This window comes from Rana temporaria, chromosome 2 (assembly GCF_905171775.1).
Source record: "Rana temporaria chromosome 2, aRanTem1.1, whole genome shotgun sequence".
NCBI lineage: Eukaryota > Metazoa > Chordata > Amphibia > Anura > Ranidae > Rana > Rana temporaria.
Window position 1 is genome coordinate 104,658,436 of NC_053490.1, and position 15,336 is coordinate 104,673,771.

The 15,336-nt window shown below is 45.7% G+C and overlaps 1 protein-coding gene across 2 annotated transcripts in view; it reads right to left on the reverse strand.

Moving 5' to 3' along the window:
• LOC120929329 (cell division cycle-associated protein 7-like) overlaps positions 1-15,336 on the reverse strand; it is a 54,432-nt gene that overhangs the window by 38,506 nt on the left and 590 nt on the right. Inside the window, exon 2 of one of the 2 annotated variants that reach the window (XM_040340695.1) lies at positions 656-808. The exons of the other annotated variant lie outside the window; for it this stretch is intronic. The gene's annotated coding sequence lies outside the window, so the exon portion shown is untranslated. The remainder of the gene's footprint in view (positions 1-655; positions 809-15,336) is intronic. 2 annotated transcript variants of the gene reach the window in all.

Consider the following 15,336-nt stretch of genomic DNA (forward strand, 5'->3'; position numbering starts at 1 on the left):
AAGCAGAACCAATATTTTCAGATTTAACAGCATTTCAGGACAAATAAGTTTAAGCAACCACAAAAAATAAAAAAATAAAATAAAAAAGTCCACAATGGAAGTCTATTTATTGGATCATATATCCAAATGTCAAATTAAACCCCCCCCCCCCCCTTGATAGTTTAAATTGCCATCTGCAATTAAAAAAATGGCCGGGTGGTGCACGTGCATGCATGTCCCCCCGACTCCTGATCAGTCTTAACACAACAGCTCAGCAGGGGGGGTTGAGGATTGCTGGACTAACCTTGCATGGTTAGTACAGCATCACCGACCAGAGCCTTTTTTTAAACAGTGTGTACCCAGCTTAGGGATATGCCTCGGCAGCAATAGTTAAGTTAGGGAGGATAACCAAGTATGCATCATGACTTGTAATGTATCAGGAGCGTTTACGCCAGGGGTATTATCCAAACTTTATAAACAAAGGGGCAGTTGCAGAAAAAAAAAAAAAAAAGGGGGCAGTTGACCATTCTTCACACTTGAGGGGGGCCCAAAGTAGCCAGTGGGAGTATAAAATGCACTGCGACAGTGGGAGTAAAATTATAGTGTCCATAGTCAGAAGGAGTAATCGTGCCCCATCATTGGGGTCAGTGAAAAGAAAAACCTTAGTTAGACTTACCGGTGACGATATTTCTGCGAGCCTTTCAGGACAGCACCTTGGAGAGAGCGTAGCTCCACCTCTTCACAGGAAAAACACTGCGTGACAATGCCCCTTTAAAAAGCAGCTGCTTCCACCATGCCTTCAGTGGTTACCGAGAAATCCTCCGACATGCTGGAAGATAAAGCAGACAGTTAAAAGTCCCACAAATGATATCTTACTTACGATAACCAAGGGAGGGAAGTAGGCTACTGTCCTGAAAGGCTCGTAGAAATACCGTCACCGGTAAGTCCAAGGTTCTCCCTTCGCCTTTCAGTACAGCACCTTGGAGAGGATAACCGAGAAACTTACTTCAGGGTGGAACCACTGCCTGCAAAACCTTCCTACCAAAGGACTGGTCCGAGGCTGACATCAGATCCAAACGGTAGTGCCTTATGAAGGTTGAAAAACTGGACCAAGTGGCTGCCTTGTAGATTTGCTCAGGAGATGCCCCGGCCTTTTCTGCCCATGATGCTGCCACTGCTCTGGTAGAATGAGGTAAAATACCCACCAGAGGTTCCAGTCCTAAAGAGATGTATGTCTCTTTAATGGCTTGCTTTAACCATCTTCCCAGGGTACTCTTGGAAGCCTTACTGCCCTTGTTAGCACCTTCTATCAGGATGAATAGTGAAGGAGACTTCCTGATATTCTTCGTTACTTCTAGATACTTTGAAGACACCTCCTGACGTCCAAAATGTGGAAGGCTTCTTCACCTGGACCCGAAGGACAGGGGCAAAGGTAGGGAGAGTTATCTCCTGTGTGCGGTCAAAGATTGATTATACTTTTGGCAGGAAAGCTGGGTCTGTCCTTAAGACTAGCCTATCTGGTAGACATCTCATAAAAGGTTCTTTAATTGAAAGAGCTTGTAACTCACTTATTCTTCAAGCAGAAGTTACTGCTACCAGCAGAATAGTTGAGTGTCAAAAATTTTAAAGAAGACTCTATAGGTTCAAATGGAGACTTAGTGAGAGCCTGAAGAACCAAAGACAAGTCCCATTTGGGAAAATAGGTCTAGGCTTTGCCATAGCCCTAAAGAATCTGATTAAAAGGTTCCCTTGACAGGGTTTTTTCCCCCAAAAAACTGCGTCTTGAGGGTACTTGCTGCTAAACCTCTCCAATCCTTGAAGAAATTCTAGAACCAAAATAGTATTACTAAAATTAAAAGTTCTTGCTGGAACACCAGGTATTAGACTTTAAAGTATATAGCTCTGGTGACTAATTTTCTACTTGCCAGGAGGGTATTAAGTTTTTCTGATAATCCCTTCCTTTAATATTTGTTCTTCAGAAACCAGGCTGTTAGGTTGGGATAGCCTGGATCAAGAATCTGATTCCGAAACAGATCTGCCCTGATCGGCAACCTCCGGGGGGGTTTTGCTGAAAGGTTCATCAGGGTGGCAAACCAAGGCCTCTTTGGCCAGTAGGGGGCTATCAAGATTAGTTCTGTGGATTCCACCCTGAATTTTGCCAATACCATCGGTACCAGTTGGAACGGGGGGGGGGGGGGATGTGCAAGACAAAGGGAAGTCCCACTTGTGGGCCAACGCATCTATCCCGATAGCTTGACCCTGCCTCTGAAGAGAAGAAAGCTGGTGTCTTTGCATTTTCTTGTTTTGCAAAGAGGTCCACCTGAGGAAACCTCCACATTTCTATGGATTTTCTCAAATACCTCCTGGTTCAGAGACCACTCTGCTTCTCTTTCCTGCTGAGGAGATCTGCTAGAGTGTTTTCCATACCTTTCAGAGAGGCCAAGTTGTTTTCTGCCCATCTCAGAATTTGATGAGCTAGGTCCATCAGGGTCCTGCTTCTTGTACCCCCTTGTTTTGTTAAATATATTACTGCTGTCATGTTGTCTGATAATAATTTGTAAATGTTGTTTATTTAGGGTTAGCTGAAAAGAGAGAAGACTTAGCTGTATAGCCTTCAATTCCCTCCAATTCGAGGATCTCCTTGCCTCCGACCAGACTCCTTTGAGTTGTCTGTTCTTCCAGGTAGGCTCCCCACCCCCATGCACTCGCATCCGTTACTCGATGGGTTACTGGAAAGTTCCAAAGAAGCCCCTTCTAGATGTTTTTGGTTTCTCCACCACCAGAGTGATCTTTTTGTCTTTTGTCCCATTTTGAACCTTTTTTCTAGGGGTTCCTGATAGGACCAATTCTTCAGAATGTCTGCCCGCAGAGGGCAGGCATGAAATCTGGCCCACTGAACTGAAGGAATTGCCTCTGTCAAGAGACAGAGAGTGGACAAAGCTTGCCTTACCGAGATCTGAATCGCATTGAAGAGTTTTCAGAGCCGACTGCATTTTTTTCCTATCTTCTCTTGTCCATTTTACTGAATCTATCTCGTAGCCCAAGAACCTCACCCTTTGGGATGGTAGAAGATTGGATTTTTGGAGGTTGAGAAGCCAACCCAAACCCTTTAGGTGTTCTTGGGTTATTTGCAGATTGACCTCCACCTGATCTCTTGAGTCTGAACAGCAGTAGATCGTCCAAGGTACTATTAGAATTCCCTTCAGCCTCAAGGGCTCCAGAGCCTTTGCCATCACTTTCGTGAACACTCTGGGAGAAGAGGAAAGACCGAAAGGCAGGGCCCGAAATTGCAGGTACGACACTTCTCCCCCTCCCAGATTGACTGCTAGCCGCAGAAATTTTTGTGACTGGGGTGCTATTGGAACATGGAGATCTACATCTCTCAGGTTGATCGATGCCATGTCACAACCCGGGGTGAGTAGTTTCCTTACAGAAAAAAAATTGTGTCCATTCTGATTTTTTTGTATTCTATGGACAGGTTGTGAATCTTCAAATTGAGGATCAAGCGAAATTTCCGATGGCTTTTTGGCCAGAAAAATGTGGGAATAAAAAAAAAAAAAAAAAAAAAAAATTTCCCCTGCTGATCCTTCGGTACTTGGGAAATAACTTCTTGTTGCATCAGTTCTTGCAAAAGAGACTTCATAGCCAGGGCTTTTTCCCGGTCCTTTGGTAGATTTGTGATGTAAAAATCAATTTGATAAATCTGAGAATTATAGTTGGTACCCCTGTCCGATTAGGCTCAGAACGAAAGGACTTCTTGTTGTTTTTCCCCCCCCAAGCTGGAAGGAAGTCCTGTAACCTTCCCCCTACTGGGAGATGGTCATTGTTTTTTTAGAAGTTTGTTCGGGAGGTCTAAAGAGCACCCCTCCCTCTTCCTCTGAGGATTCCAGGACTTTTTCTGTGTTTGGTCTTTTATTGGTTTTCTGAAAAGGACAAAAAAAAAAAAAATTCTTTGCTGCACCGCTTTTTGTGGGAAAGCTTTTTTTCTCATCTGCTGTCCTGTCAAGGACCGACTCTAGTTCTGGCCCAAACATCAGGTCTCCTGAAAAGGGAATTCCGCATAATTTTAACTTTGGAGGCAAAGTCCCCTGACCAGGTTTTTAGCCAGATGGCTCTTCTCGCTGAGTTAACGAGCGCTGAGGATCCGGCCGTCATCCTAGTGGATTCTGCTGAAGCGTCTGCCATATATTTGACCGCTTTTTAGCAAAGTGGGAAAGGACTCCAATAGATCCTTCCTGGAAGTGCCTGCTATATCATGTTTTTTTAGTTGCTCCAACCAACATTCCATGTTCCTAGCAACAACTGTGGCAGCCATTGCAGGTTTCAGATTGGACAATACTGAGTCCTAGGCTTTCAGTAGTCATCTGCCCTTTTGTCCATAGCATCCTTAAGGATGCCCATATCCTCGAAAGCCAAAATCGGTCTTTCTAGATACTTGGGTGAAGGCGGCATCTATTTTTGGTTTATTCCAAACCAACTCTTCCTTTTCCTCAAAGGGAAACCGTCTTTTGAGGGCTTGGGGGGGGGGGGAAACAAAAAAACAAAACACACACACTGTCTTTTTCTGGATCCTTCCACTCTTAATAGTATCTGTTAGGACCTTATGTACTGGGAAGACTATGTTTAACTTCTTCCAGACCCATTTTGTCATGTACCGACAACTGGGGTTTTCCCTCTTGGATTTCCAAAGTGGTATATATTGCCTTGAGCAATTCGTCCACCTCTTCAAGCGTCAGTTTATACCTAGAGGATCTTGCCTCATCTTCCTCCGAATCAACGGTTGAGGGGGGGGGGGGTGTAACGCTTCCCCCTTTCATCCTCAGACTCACTCTCCACTGGTCTGGAAGTGGACGGAGGGAGACTGGATTGAGAACTCTGTTCCTGGCTGGAACTCTGGCCCTTTTTCTCTACCAGGGAACGCACTGTCCCTAGGGTCTCTGCCAATTTTTTTTCTTAGAGAATAAGGGATCTTTACACTCCTGTGTAGATTCTTCCCTCACTAGGTCCGCAATGCAGGATCTGCACAGTGGTTTTGGCCAAGAATCCCTTAAAGGGTTTTTGCATGAAGGGCATTTTCTTCCTGTTGCTCTGTTTTAGTTGTGGCTTTCTGAAACAGAAAAAAACCCAGGCCCTTTTTTAGGGTTAAATAACCAATTAACAGAACACACAGAACCCTTTAGCCGACACCCTATGTGCCACAGAGTCTCACTCCTTGCTGAACTGCTATTAGAGCATTAATACTAAAGCAGACAGCTGCAGGTTTTAATTAGTAACAAAAAAACACCCAGTGTCATAAAACAAAAAGGAAAGAGGCACCACTGTACCTTTCCTACCTGGGCCTGGCACCTGCATCCACCACTGCTGCTGATGGTTCAGCTTCCTCCATTATGGACCACCACAGCTGCCGCCACTGAGTTTTAAAAAGCTTATTTTCCTTTGCTTAGCTCCTATGAGCGAAAGGAAGTCCTGGCCAGATGACCTGCCTCTTCCTCCTGCGTTCCAGCAGCTGGAACCAATTGCTGCTATGTCAGAAGTCTCCACCCACCGGAACTGATGTCACCCGCCGTCCGGGATTTGGCGCCGCCATGCAGAGACCTGGCATGGACGCTCAGTATGAGCACAACTGCGACCCCCCCCCCCGAACACCCTGGGAGGACAACCCCAGACCGACCATTACTCCTGTGAGCCGGCGAAGGAAGAGACACCGGAGCACCCCCTCACATACTGGAAGGAGCTGGGGTTGGTCTGAGAGACAACCAAATGGATGAAGGTACTGCCAAAACCGAGAGCGAGAGAGCGTGAGAGCGGAGCCCCTCTGGTTCCCCAGCAGTGCTTCCATGACGGAGGAAACACTAAAACAGAGGCATGGTGGAAGCAGCTGCTTTTTAAAGGAGCGTTGTCATGCAGTGTTTCCTGTAAAGAGGTGGAGCTACGCTCTCTCCAAGGTGCGGTCCTGAAAGGTGAAGGGAGAGAATGAATATATATATATATATATATATATATATATATATATATATATATATATATATATATATATATATATATATATATATATATATATATATATATATATATATATATATATATATATATATATATATATATATATATATATATATATATATATATATATATATATATATATATATATATATATATATATATATAAAAATATCAAGGTTACTTACCGGTAACATCCCTTTTCCAGGACAGCCACCGTAGAGAGACAGTCTCCTCTCCCCTCTTATGAAACACCGCCTTCCAATAAAATTTAAACCTCATCCTCCCTCCAGCTCCTCAGTTTTTCCAGAGTACCTCCGGTCAGCTGGGGAGACACAAGAACACGTCATAAAAACAATATTTCATCTTACCCGACGGCCTCGTATGATGAGTTTCCAGAGATATTCACGAAAAAAGGGTGGGTACCGATGCGGTCCTGAAAGACTCCAGGAAAAGGGGATGTTACTGGTAAGTAACCCCGATTTTCCCTGTTCGTCTTTCAGGACAGCCACCGTAGAGAGGATAAGCAAGCACCTTACCCTAGGGTGGGACTACTGCCTGTAGTACTTTGCGCCCAAAGGCCTGATCCTTGGCTGAAAGAAGGTCCAGTCTGTAGTGTTTCACGAACGTCGAGAAACTAGACCACGTTGCAGATTTGCAAATCTGTTCCGGGGAAGCACCAGCACACTCCGCTTGCGAAGTCGCTACTGCCCTGTCGAAATGTGTCCCGACACCTTCTGGGGGCTACACAGGCCTGAACAATGGCTGATCTTAACCACCTGGCTATTGTGCGTTTAGAGGCTTTAGACCCCTTCCTGGACCCCGAAAAAAAAAAAAAAAAAAACGAGTCAGATTTTCTGAACTGACTTGGGCTACTTAAGTACTGGAGGACAGACCTCCTAACATCTAAGTTATGAAAATTAGAAGAAGCCTTCGGCAAGAAGGCTGGATCCGTTTGAAAAACAAGCGATCCGAAAAAACGGTGCCCTAATAGAAAGGACTTTGAGTTCACTCATTCTTCTAGCTGTGGTGATCGCGACTAGGAACACAGTCTTGAGTGTGATCACCTTTAACGTACAGCTTTCTAATGGTTCAAACGGTTCTCCTGTGAAGGCCTTTAAGACCAAGGAGAGATCCTATACTGGGAAGGTGGGGACTCCAACTGGTCTCCTTCTGCTCAAGGCTTTAAAGAACCTAGACACCCATGGATCAGTTGCCAACTGTTTTTCCAAAAAGACACTCAACGCTGACACCTGACCCTTTAGAGTGCTAATGGCCAGGCCCTCATCTGTCCCAGACTGCAAAAATTCTAACACAGCCACAGGGCTATGAACATTGAAAGCTTTCAGAGCACCAGTTATTAAAGCGCTTCCTAACTTTTGAGTAGATGGCTTGCGTTTCTCTCTTTCTGCAACTTAGAAGAGTTGTTATTAAACGTTCCGAGAAGCCTTTGCCCCTTAGCAGCTCCTCTTCAGAAGCCAAGCTGCTAGATTCTACCTCTCTACTTGCGGACAACAGATTGGACCCTGAGCAAGAAGATCTTCCCGGATTGGCAGAATCCAGGCAAGCTCTGCTGACAAGCCCTTCAGGATGGAAAACCATGGCCTTCTGGGCCAATGAGGTGCAATCAGGATAAGCGTTGTACTCTCCCCCTGCAGTTTTCTCAAGACTGCCGGAATCAGAACCGGAGGGGGGAAAGCATAACACCTGGAAAATTGCCAGGTCTGAGCCAGAGCATCCACCCCTAGAGCTCTGTCCCACCTGTTCAGTGAGAGAAAAAAAAAAAAAAAGTGTCTTGGCGTTTTCCCTTGAGGCGAACAGATCGACCTCCGGTATTCCCCCACCTTTGAGTGATCATTTCGAAAACCTCTTGGTTCAGCACCCAGTCGCCCTCCCTCAGCTTTTTTTTGCTGAAGAAGTCCGCAACCTGATTCTGTTCCCCCATCAGATGGACTGCTGAAAGACAGAACATTTGCCTCCGCCCACCTCAGAATGGATTCTGTCAGAACCCACAAGGATCCACTCCTGGTGCCCCCGTTTGTTGATATAGGCTACCACGGAGGAGTTGTCTGACCGGACCCGTACATGCTGGCCCTGAAGCTCCCTTTGAAAGGCTCTGAGGGCTAAATCTATTGCCTTCAGTTCCCTCCAATTTGAGGACCTCCTTGAGTCCTCTTTTCCCCCCAGGTACCCTGCATCAGATGGAAATTTAGGTGAGCTCCCCACCCTGTGCCACTGGCATCCGTCATTACTGTTCTGGATATTGGAAAAATAAATTCCAGACCTTGTAACAGGTTCGCCTCCTTCCTCCACCACCAGAGGGCCCTCTTGACCTGAACCGGTACCGATATTAAAACGTCCAGAGATCCTAGGTTGTGGTCCCAGACACTTAGGATGTACAGTTGTAGGGGACAAAAATGCAACCCTGCCCACTGCACCACCAGAAGTGTGGATGTCAGCAGACCCAAGGCTGACATGGCTTTCCTTATTGAGAGCTGAGAGTTGCCCTGAAGGAGCAACATTGCCTTGTCCACCTTCTGGACCGTTTCTGCTGGAAGAAAAACCATCTGCCTGGTTGAGTCCAATACGTAACCCAGGAAGGTGACCCTTTGTGAGGGCGTCAGGCTGGATTTCTCCAGATTCAAAAGGCATCCCAAGTTCTCCAGGATATCCCTTGCTACCTGGAGGTCCTGGGATAGCTGTTCCGGGGAAGATGCAAACAATAGGTCGTCCAGGTACGCCACCACTGAGATGCCTTGAGACGAAGGAACGCCAGGATCTCCACCATTACTTTGGTGAAGATGGGGGGGGGGGGGGGAGGAGAGCCCGAAGGGAAGAGCTTTGAACTGTAGGCGAAACATAGGTGGAGCGACAGTGACTTCTTCTGGTATCCCTAAAGTATTGTGGATAGCTCCTAGAAGATCCTCCACCTCTTCGAGAGAACGTTTGTAGCGAGAGGTTCTGGAGGACTCCCCCCTCCGTCCATTCCCCATCTGACTCCCCCTGGGAGCTAGAAGCGGCTCTTCCTCCGCGTCCTCTCTGAAGTCCCCTGGCCTCTACCACTGGACTAGGCAGAATAATCTGTTGCGCTGGAGAAGGGCTTCTCTGGGGCAATTGAAAACTAGCAAAAAGATCTTTAAATGATTAAAGGTGCTGGAAAGCTCTTTCACAGATGCAGCTAGGTCAGAACCCTGCTCTGCCTCTCTCTCTAATTAGCCCCTTAATGCAACGTTTGCAAAGTGCCTTGTTCCAGCTATACCCCCCCCCCCCCCAAAGAAGTTCTACAGGAGGGACACTTTTTCTTGGAATTGTGGGCAGATTTCTCTGTGGATTTCTGCAGAAAAACACAGACAAGAGCAGAGAGTAATCGTGAGTGAGAGCCCATCAGCGGTGTAACAGAAAACCACCAGGAGTTCTTCCCCCTAGGACCAACCACCACCAGGGTCCCAGATACACCTCCTAACCTCCCCGACCACCAGAAGAAAAAAAACACCAGTGAAGCTATCAGCAAAATAGTAAGGGAACACCACCCTAGGGTTCCCCTTACCTTAGAGTGGCTGGTGCTGTTGTCGTCCGGAGGTGCACACGAAGTCTTCTTCTGACATCTCCCCTGAGGATTGTGGTCGCAAAATGCCAAAAAAGTACCGTCCCCACGGCTGCAAGAGTAGGCCGCACCAGCCCAGCGTTCGGTCCTTTTCACCTGCTGCATCTAGGACCGAGCGACGTGAATCTGGCGGAAGTGCCCGCCCCTCCCGGAACTTAGGTCACTCGTCGTCCGGTCCCAGCTTCCTGGCCGACTGTTTTTTACACAGGGAGCCGACACGCCGCCTGCAGCAGCACCCCTGGGCGAAAAGGAAAAGGACCTCCCCGTTCAAAATTCTCCCCAGAAATGTCGAGGAATGCAGCACGGCAAGTACCCCAGGTATTTAGCTCACTAGCTAACCGGGTTGCTGCAGAGGGTCTGAGGAATGGAGAGCCAGCTCCTCCCCTCAGGAATACTAGCCTCAGCCTCCCCAGCTGTCTGGCCCTTGGTCCCCAGCGGTGTCTCCCTGCCAGAGGAAACACCATAAACTGAGGAGCTGGAGGAAGGATGAGGTTTAAATCTTTAATTGGAAGGCAGTGTTTAAGAGGGGAGGAGCCTGTGTCTCTATGGTGGCTGTCCTGAAAGACGAACAGGGAAAAATTGTCCTATTGTTGGGGTCAGTGGAAGGAATGGTGCCCCCTCGTTGGTGGGAGGCATAGTGCCCCAGGAGGGCAGGCAATGGGCTGCAGTTTGGAGACCACCGATTTAGACAATTCATGAAACTTTCCTGAAGTAATTGAAAGGGGTGCATGGTGTATCATAAGAATAAGGCCTGTAAAACACTCACAGGATACACGAGAGCCGCTACAAAGGATAAACTCAGCAGATGAGTGGGAGCAAGAGAGTAGTTGCTACAGGTAACCATAGACCGGTGAGAATGTACAGTAGCTGGCATAGGCAACAGGTCCTCTGGGAGCGAGGAGGGGGGGGGGGAGCCGTTTGGTGCTCTACCTCCCTTTCTAGCAGTCGGTTTCCTCAAGTAAATCAGGACACAACCTATGTTATGGAGACCTCATGAACCTAGCCACATGGTTACGGAGAATGAAAGGAGTGAACCAAGCGCATGTTGAAGGTAAAAAGGGGAAACAGTTGCCACCATGGGACAACCACTCCTGTTATCAGAAGGCCAGAACAGTAAAGAAGTGGGAAAGCTTCAGTCAACTCAGGGACCCAGGGCGTAGCATGGGTGAAGCTTGAGGAATATACAGCAGGTTAGCTGTAGAAGAGCTCATGGGATCCAGTTTTGGCTGGGATCTTGGAAGTCTAGTGAGAGACTGGGGAGCTCAGAAAGAATACACTAAGTTAAGGTGCGGGGGGGTTTACTGATATAAGGGGGAACCTTTACATCAGTGCCCCCTTACCTTATTGTATTTACTCCCCCCTTACATCAGTGACCCCCCTTAGACTGGCCTGGCGGTGCCATCACCGACCTCCTCTCAGGGGCACCATGCAGGGATCAGTCTGTTGGCTCTGGTTTTCCTATAGTCACCTCTCCATAGTCCACACATGTCTGACTTGTCCCATGGCCCCCCATCCCGGCGGTGCTCCCATTCTCGACTCCTCTTCAGAGTCCCTCTGAGACTGCAGATATGCTATAGGTCAAGAGATGGTCACAGGTTGCGCACATGATACAAGAGATGGTTAGAGGCTGTGGGCATAGTACAGGAGATGTCAAGATGTCAGAGGCTGCGGGCATGGTACAGGAGATGATTAGAGACTGAGGACATACTAAAGATTTTAAGAGAACATAGGCATGGTACAAGAGATGGTCATTGACTGCGGACATAATACAAGAGATCAATGCAGCCTCACCAGTGCCCCATCACCAGCGCGCTGTGACAAAGGTCCGCCCTCCTCCTAGAGCAGCTTGTGTGATAGACAGAACACTTCATCTATCACACAAGTCGGTCTACAAAGGCTGGACTTTTCTCACCCCCCCCCTCCCCCGCTGTGTGTGAAAGTTTGGCTGCACTGTGAGAAAAGTTGTGCCCTCCTAGACCAGCTCATGTGATAGACACTGCGTTCTGTCTAAACATGCAACCTGTAAAAATTTATATATATATATATATATATATATGAGATTTATAGGTACTGAAGTTTGGCGCCACTTCACAAGTTTACACAATTTTAAAGTGCAACATGTTTGGTATCCATTTATTCAGTGTAACATCTTTCACATTATAAAAAGCCAATGTTGGTGGGTTTTTTAAATTCACAAAACTCCCCCCCCAAAGGAGTTGCAAAAAAGCAAAAAAGTGACACTTTCTAGCAGCAAAATTACCATTGGTCCAGAAACTCCCAGCTGATTATTGAGCTCAGTGCCTCCGACTAGTAGTCGGAGGCACTGTGAGCTCAACCTCTCAGTCTGTTGCAAACAGTGTGTGTCAGCTGGTATTTAACTTCTGACAGACTGTGCAAGGAGCCCCATATCTCTGGAACCATGGGTCATAGGAGCCCCACATTTTTACTGGTGGTGGGGTAGGCTATATACACCCCCCTCCCCAATTTTCTTAATGGCACCTGACTGCACATCGTTGCCCATTAGGAATGGTCCCCCTCTATTTGTCCGGTTTACCATGATCACTGAAAGAAAAATATAAATACATTTTGGGCTGTCCCCAGAAAAGTAACAGAGGGCAAATCTTACAATCTCCAAAAGATTCCCTTAATTTGCAGGGATGTTGCTCACCTGTTTTGGCTATGGGACAGGAAGTGAAGGAAAACTGGACACATGGCAGAGTCTTTGACCCTCCCCGTCTTCAAAATGAGAATATTTTTTTTTGCCTATATTCTTACTTTAATCATGAGGTCATCAGTGTAGCAGAGAAAAGCATTAGTGTTTATGGGATAACAGCAATTTATTTCTGCTACAATAATCTTCAATTCTTAGCAAAAGAAGTCTTAGAGCTGGGATTATGTGCAGCGAACAGGATTTTGTTTCCATAGTCCAGGTAGGATCGAACCTTAATTTTCACCATGTACCGTGTTTCCCCGAAAATAAGACCTACCCCGAAAATAAGACCTAGCGTTATTTTCCAGGAGGGCTGCAATATAAGCCCTACCCCGAAAATAAGCCCTAGTTTAAAATGTTTGTAACATCCTATAATCCACTCTATTACAGTAGTATATAATGTACAATGTGTGCGTTTCTGTAATATAATTGCAGGGAAGAGAGCTCCGGCGGGTCACATAAGCGATGAACAAAGGTATTTGGCACAATTATATTACAGAAACACACATTATACACTACTGTAATAGAGTGGATTATAGGATTTTACAAGCATTTTAACTCCGTTTACACTGGGGATTCCTGTCAGGCAGGGAGAGAGAGGGGGAGAAAAGACAGCACATTACATGTTAAGACCTACCCCGAAAATAAGCCCTACTGTATCTTTTGTTGCCAAAATTAATATAAGACCCGGGCTTATTTTCGGGGAAACACGGTAGTTATGCACGTTTCTAAAGTTGTGGGCATAGGCAGTATATTGTGGCATCCTCATAAACAGCAGCATATTGGGTCATTGACAAGAGCAGATATTTGGGTATTGGGCAATACAATTAATTGGCTAATAAAATAGACTGTAGTGCATGCTTTGAAAGCATGCTGGCCTCTTCAGGCAATACGTATTGAGCGTACGAACAGTCCTGTCACACTTCACTTCTAATCTTATATGTGTAACAAAGATACAGAGGTTATCAATGCAACAAACAGGAGTAGCATTAGATGCCAAGAAAGAAAAATAATTTGGATACAGATATGGAGCAGTCCTATGACACTTCAAACCCAAGTGGGCAGTGGGAACTAGAGCTGCACGATTAATCATCAAGCATCGTTATTGCGATCTTGACAAAGTATTTCCGGGTGTTTTGTATGCAGAGAATTCTCTCAGCAAAGTCCCAGCAGTCTGCCAAATTTTACAACATTCTTTCAGTGGAATGGTAAGTCTAAACGAAAAGTAAAAATTTGTCTTTTACAGCAAAGGAATAGACTTCTGTATGTAAACTAGGAAATTTTAACCACCAAACCTCCCCCCCCCCCCTCCGACATTTGTTTTCAAGCTAAAATCTATGTAACTTTTCTAGCAAAAAAAAAAAGAACACACACTTTTTTTTTAGTAGAGACCCGAGAGAATAAAAAATTGTTGCAATATTTGTCACACTGTATTTGCACAGCAGTCTTTCAAATGCAATTTTTTGGGGGGAAAAAAACACAGGCACACACCACAAACACGCCCACAACCCCAGTAAAGTTAGCAAAAAAATGTTTTGTACAACCTGAAAGATTTTACACCGAGAATCGTGATCTTTATTCTAAGCAAAACAAAATTGATTCTAATTTTGGCCAGAATCGTGCAGCTCTAGTGGGAATAGTGCAAATCATTAAAAAGTCCCATTTGATATGGGAAGATGGTTCAGATAAAATCAGAATGGCGATTAATGATACCACCCTACATCCAAATCTTTACTTTTGTTGAGGGCCAACAAGCTACAATCACTGTTCTGAGAACCTATTGCAAAAGTTTCTTACCTGGAGATCCTGCCAGTAATAAAAACACTTGGAAACAGACAAACGCTAAGCCACAGCCTCACAGTAGCATTGTCAGCCTGTTATGGAAGCTCCTTCAGTTGGCCACTTGGCTGCTTATCAGACAGACAGCCTACTGAAGGAACATACAGCAGGCAGAATGGCTCCATCTGAAGCAGAAAATGCTGTTATTAGCAAAAGCTCCTGGATAAGCCTGGTCCAATAGTACTAGTATAGTTTTAGGGCTCATTCTCACATGAGGCAACCCATGCAGCCACTCTGAAAAGCATTCCACAATGGATCACTTTTCAGCGTTGTTAACAGATAGCTCAGAGGTCACCACTGTTTTAACCCCAAGGATGCCAAGTAATCACCTGTATTGCTTACAGTACAGTACCTCTGACTAGAATGGGTTGATTTCATTGGCAGTACTGCCTTACAAATGCAACAGGGGTTTATTTTTATGCCACGGCTACACCATGTGTACAACCCTGAGTGGCTCACTATGTTCAACCACTTAAGGACCGCCTAACGCCGATATACGCCGGCCGAAGCTCCGTGACTGGGTGAACCGATAGCCGCCGGTGTCCCGCGATCGGGTCACAGGAACTGAAGAACGGGGAGAGGTGAGTGTAAACACACCTTCCCCGTTCTTCTCTGTGGCAGTGTCACTGATCGTCTGTTCCCTGTTATAGGGAACAACGATCAGTGATGTCACATGTCCAGCCACATCCCCCTACAATAAGAATCACTCCCTTAGGGCACACTTAACCCCTTAACGCCCCCCAGTGGTTAACCCCTTCACTGTCATTTTCACAGTAATCGGTGCATTTTTATAGCACTTTTCACTGTGAAAATGACAATGTTCCCAAAAATGTGTCCGCCATAATGTCACAGTCACAAAAAAAAAAAAAAAAAAAAAAAAAAGTAATAAAAATGCAATAAAACTATCCCCTATTTTGTAAATGGTATCAAATGCTTATTGCAATTTTTTTTTACCAAAAATACGCATCAGCCTAAACGGAGGAAAAAAAACGTTTTATATTTTTTTTGGGGATATTATAGCAAAAAATATTGGATTTTTTTCAAAATTTGCACTATTTTTGTTTATAGCGCAAAAAATAAAAACCTCAGAAGGTGATCAAATACCACCAAAAGAAAGCTCTATTTGTGGGGGGGGGGGGATGCCAATTTTGTTTGGGAGCCACATCGCACGGCCGCGCAATTGTCAGTTAAAGTGACGCAGTGC